The 6,005-nt window shown below is 45.3% G+C and overlaps 1 pseudogene; it reads left to right on the plus strand.

Annotated features, from left to right (window-relative positions):
- Positions 1 to 1,489: 1,489 nt before the first annotated feature.
- Positions 1,490 to 6,005, plus strand: part of LOC123171399 (citrate-binding protein-like) — a 41,401-nt pseudogene continuing 36,885 nt past the window's right edge.

Below are 6,005 nucleotides of genomic sequence, written 5' to 3' on the forward strand. Positions count from 1 at the left end.
CGGAGCAGAGGATAAACCTTAAGAAATTTTCGGTGTTCTTAGTAAGGGATGCCCACGTGTAGTAAGAGATGACATTACACTTATTTTGAATATTGAAAATGAGTCACGTTCTAAGAAATATTTGGGAGTGCCCACAGATCTCGTTAACTCGAAGAATAAAGTTTTCAAATATTTGAAGGATCTTGTCTGAAATAAAATTTGTGGATGGATGGAAAAATCTTATCTATTGACTATTGGGGTCAAGGAGGTCCTTATTAAGTCGGTTGCATAGGCAGTCTGGTTCGTGTTTCAAAGGCACCTCGCGATTTGTGCCATCACATTAATGCTATCAAGAAAAAATTGTGAGGACACCGAAGAGGATAGAGAAAGACTAGCTGAATATTGTGGGAGGTTATGACCACACCGAAGCACCCGGGGATTTTGGGCTTTAGGCTAGTCATAGTGGGAGTAACTTAGATAATAACATAACACATCCCAAAATAAGTTTACTTATGTGGCACCTAGTTAATAAGGAGAGAGGTGTTTGGAGTAACATATTATGTTACCATCATATAGCGCTTCCCAAGAAATGTTGAGTCTATAAGCTAATAAATGCAACCATATATGATACTACTTCTATGACACTTTGCACTATGAAGGTAGTAACATAGACTAGTGTCATATGCATGACACTAGTCTAAATTACTCCCCACTATGACCAGCCTTAGGAATATTGAACTTCTCGATCTGGCTTTATAGGCCTGGCGGCTTATCTAGGACACAATCTCTTTGAGTGCTCGCATGGCGACTTAAATTAGTTACTTCTTTGACGGAAAAACCTTATGATATACTCATCAAACGTCTTGGTAGTATAAAGATAATTACATCCATGTCTGTAGATCACCTGGTGATGACTACAAGCATCGAAATGAGCCGAAGGCGCACTGCTGTCATTGTCCGTCCCTCAATGGAGCCGGTTAAACCTTATTATAGTAGGCAGTTGGGATGTCATTGTGCTAGGCTCCAAATGACCTGCACACTAGCAGAATAACCGTCGCCGATGAAAAGAAGTATAGATCGAAAGGATCTAACCTACAGAGAAACAAACGTAGACTTGATCCAAGAAGATCCACCGAAGACACCATCCTCTCATAATTGTATTTCCTTTACATTTCAGAATCTGTTTAGTAGATCATTATGTTTTGGTGTGGATGGATCAGCTTACTAGTAACCCAAAAAAATGCTTACTAGCAGAAAATTAGATTGCATAAAAAGCTTATTTCATGCAACTATTTAATTCTGCACTCGAGCTCATCTGATCTCAATGAACAGTAAAATCATACGAAATACTAGAAAATTTTAAATAGATCGGATTCTTTTTCATGGAAGATGTTTAAGTGTGTGATGCCCGTGCCAATTTTAAGTGCATTCACCCAAAGAAAATGCTTACTAGCAGAAAATTTTAAATATATAGAACGTGTTGCCATCGGAAGCGGTAACTCCCTTGATCATGGCCAAGCGCTTGCCGCCATCGCCATGGATCAGTGTCTTGGTCGTGCTCTCGACGCTGTGGCACGCGTGCAGCCCGGCCGCCGGCGCTGACCCGACGGCCGGCTTCACTGCCGTCGAGGTCACCGAGGAGTTCAAGCTCCAGAAGCCGTACGACCTGTCGCAGGAGCAGCCTACGAGCTCCGCGCCGACGGCCTGCTGCGGTTCTGGGTCTACTGCGACGACAAGCCCTTCCGCGCCGGGAGCCCACCAAGCCGCGCTCCGAGATCCTCCTCAACGTAGGAGTAAGTCGCATCAATCTCTCACTATGATTGCTTAGAAAATTCGCAGGAGCGCTCGTCCTCGCATGCTCACGGTATCGCCATGCGTTCGTTCAGCTCGGGATGCGGGACGTGCGACTTTGCGAGGTATTAGTTGGGGTGGTTGAGGGGATTTTTATTGTGTGCACGTGACGGCCTGAGACGCCGTGGGAGCGATTGTTGGTGTTAGACGGCGAAGCGGTTATGACGGAGTTTTCTACGCCCCGTTTGCTCCGCGTCAAGTACGGGATGGCACGTAACGTGCTGTGCGTTTGGTAGTGGGCTGGACCGGCCGCGCGTTTAACAATAATTGGATACGTACCACGTCGGTCGCAGCGTAACATTTGTGCTATGCTTGAGGGCATGTACAATGATTGATAAGATAGTCTTATCTTAAGTCTTGCATTTAATTTAAAGATGACAAAAAAATATGTCTACAATGGATCATCTCTTAGCCTTATCTTCAATAACTAGTTATTCCTAAAAATATGGTGAGACATATTGTGCTAAGAGATCATCTCTTGTCTTCTCTTAAATAAGAGAAGATAAATTTTTTCTTATGATTTCTTTCTTCTCCACCTCATCATTTATCCTACGTGGCAATCATAAGATAGAACCGTTGTACATGCCCTGATCACCAAGCTTCAAGTGACCTTTCTTTTGAGTTACTAAAAAAAAGGTGCCATTTCTTTTGTATACAATCAATTCTTTCTTGTTGACAAATTGCTAACTTTGCTTACATGTTCTCGTTTCAACTGAAGTACAAACTTTGCTTACATGTTCTCGCTTCAACTGAAGTACAAACCGCTATGGTACATAATCAGCGATCTGGGCATTCATGCTTTCAGCAAAAACGTGTTTGCCTATGAGTGTTTTACTGGCATAACCTTTGAACCTGACATTGTCACAGGAAATCAACCGCTATGGGATTCAAGTCCACCAACAGCGCCTTGTCCTGAAACACATGGTATTCACCCTTTGGCAGCAGGTAAAACTTGATTGAAAATATTTTTTTTGTTTGAAAATCATAGGAGATTTTTCCCAATTGACCATGCAGCACGCTCCTGTCATGATTCTATGTATAGCAATTTCATTAGAATAATCTTATGTCCATAAGTTGAAAAACTGGACGAATGTCAAAATTCCAAACTGTGCCTAATTCTCATGAATGTGCCTTAAAAACACTCTGCGTTCCAGCTTGCAAAAAAACAGTCAGAATTGATCAACAAAAAAGTGTTTCAAGAACATTTGTGCCTGACTTGTGAACATCTTGTCAACTGGAAATGGTTATCGCTGAAAGAACCCTACCGTCTGGAAATGAAAGGCCGTAGTATCTTAAGGAACTTTGGGACAGGGAAAGGACTGAAAAGCAATGGCATGTCAGCAGCTGTTCAAGTTCTGGAAGCGAAACTGGACAAGTTGTACCCAAACAGAGCTCCTGGCTGGATGAAGATAATAGACCCATGCTTTGCGGTAAGACGCCCACAAGCACTTTCAAACTTGGGTTTTCACATTTGAGCATGACGTTGTTCCTCTACTTGAAATTCGCTTCTCCAGGACGAAATGATGTACGATAGCCTCAATCGAAACCCAGAACGATTCTTCTGGATGTTCAGGCAATTCAAATCATGTACGATGGCATCAATCGAAACCCAAAACGATTCTTCTGGATGTTCAGAGATTGCTTTTCGTCTTTGCCCATGGAATGCTCTGTATTTGGTGTGGACAGGGCGATTCCATTGCAAGCACTGTTCAAATCTACTTCTAATGTCTCCGGAGCATCGCCGGCATCTCCAATGCTCGACTCAGCGGCCATACATAGCAGAGCCTGGCTTGCTTCCCCGGCCACCAACGATTCTACGGCGGCGAGAACCGGTAGGGGAAATCTAGAAAAATAAACCTCCACGGGATTAAGATCCGAGTCTACATACAGCGGGTACTACTGGGAACAAAATTTGGTAGCCGCAAGCCATACCTGTCAACCGGATCTGAGAGGAACTCGAATGCGTCATCTCCGGCCTCTGTCATCGCCATCGCCATCGCCATAGCCATGTGGTTCTTGTCTTAAGCGGCGCACGAAGGGAGAGGATAGACAGATTGCTTTTAGACTACCCACAATGAGAGTAACATACGTATTTTTTTAAAAAAGGAGGATGACTCCCGGCCTCTGCATCTGGGAGATGCATGCGGCCACTTTATTGATTATTCTTGAGGACCTTACAAAGTATTACAACAATATGATTGAATCCGCCGTCTTGGCTACATATGCCACTATTCCTATCCATATGATGAAGGGGTGCTAGCTGGGCCATATACCCAGACCACTCACCTAAGCCTATCATCAAAAGCCAGAAGCCCCAGCCGAGCCACATACCGGGTCTGGGGCATAAACTGGTCTGATGCACTCACAAGTGTCATCGCCTGCATCCTTCACAGATCCGTCTTCAGAGCAGATATTGAGGTTTCTACCTTGTCAGGCCACTCTGCCATCAACGCCACCATGATGCCAGACAACTACCTCCTCCTGTGCGAGTCCATCACCGCGCATCGGGCGCCGAGTCTCCACTACGCCACGCCGCCGAGATCCGCCGTCATCAATGTGTAGGATGAAGCACCGCTCCACCAAAAAAGCCGCCCACTGGTCCCTCGATCCCGTGTACGCCTCCAAGAATGACGCCCCCAAGGAGGAAACGACACCAACGCGCCGCCGTCATCCGATCTACTAATCTAGGGTTTCCCCCGGAGGTAGCAGATAGAGGTCTGGAGCTTCTCCGCGGCGATGCCTTCAAGAAGGTAATGACACAAAAGAGTGCCGCCAACGCCGGTCTTGGCATCAAGCCGAGAATGAGGTTTTCACCCGGATCCGCTCGAAGAACCTCCATCAAGCATCGTGTGCACGGCTCGCTGCCGATCTGAGCCGCCGCACATCGAGCAAGCCGCACTGGGCAGATCAGATCTGTCCGGAGGGCAAACCACGCATGGCGCTGACCCAACCACCAGGCCCTCCATGCCGCCACCGTCGATCCGAGGTCAGATGGTCCGTCGCTGCAGACCATAGGTAGTAACATAGATTAAATAGATGATGTGGCAAGCAATAAATGAAGAAAAAGAGGCATGTGGTAACATAGCTAGTTATTAGACTACCCACAGTGGGAGTAACATAGGTAGTAACATCACACATATCTAGACACTAGTAGAAAAAGGGTCAAATGTGAGACACATTAGTCCCGGTTTGCATTTGAGCCGGCACTAATGTGTCCATTAGTGCCGGTTCAAATGGCTAGGCGGGAGATCTTTAGTACCGGTTCAGTGCGAACCTTTAGTACCGGTTCATGTCACGAACCGGTACTAAAGGGGCTGGGGCCCGGCCAGCCCCTTTAGTACCGGTTCGTGGCATGAACCGGTAGTAAAGATGTTGTGGAAGAGGTTGTTTTTAGTCCCACCTCGCTCCCCTAGGAAGATTTTTACCACCTTAAATATGTTACTTCTCAAACTATCACAAGCACTTGGTCGTCATTGAACTCTATGTGTAGAATTTGTGGTCGCAATATGAGTCTTCACCGGTTTCTAAACCGTTGAGGACTCATATTGACAATTCAGATTGTACACAAAAAGATTATTGATAATCAATGTATTTTTTATGTATATTTTTACAATGTTTACGTCCTCACTCTCTCCACTCACTCGGTCCCCCCCTCAATCCCCCGCGCCGGTCGTCCCCCGCCGGCCGCCCCTCACTCTCTCCACTCACTTCAAAACTGGACGCACTTCGTGTACAAACTGGACAATCTCTTTCGGAGTATCAAGGTTTCGGACGAGAACTCATCTGTTACACGGGCACTTCAATGTTTTTTAAACTTATTTGAACTCCAGACTATTTTTCCGTCCAATATGCAGCATTCAAAGCGACGTCATCAATTTCCAGCTCGTTCTGACATCATTTGTTGTTTTTCAGTCATTTACCGATTTGTTTAGAGAGCTAAATGACCGTGAAATTAAAAATCACTACAAAATGAACTCTGAAAATGTTGGAACTTGGCATGGTATCATCATTTCACCCGCATAGCATGTGCAAAAGAGTAGAGAGGGTCACGGCGAAAACTGGACGCACTTCGTGTACAAACTGGACAATCTCTTTCGGAGTATCATGGTTTCAAACGAGAACTCATCTGTTACAGGGCACTTCAATGTTTTTGAAACTTATTTGAACTCCAGACT

Source organism: Triticum aestivum, chromosome 7D, assembly GCF_018294505.1.
Source record: "Triticum aestivum cultivar Chinese Spring chromosome 7D, IWGSC CS RefSeq v2.1, whole genome shotgun sequence".
Lineage (NCBI taxonomy): Eukaryota > Viridiplantae > Streptophyta > Magnoliopsida > Poales > Poaceae > Triticum > Triticum aestivum.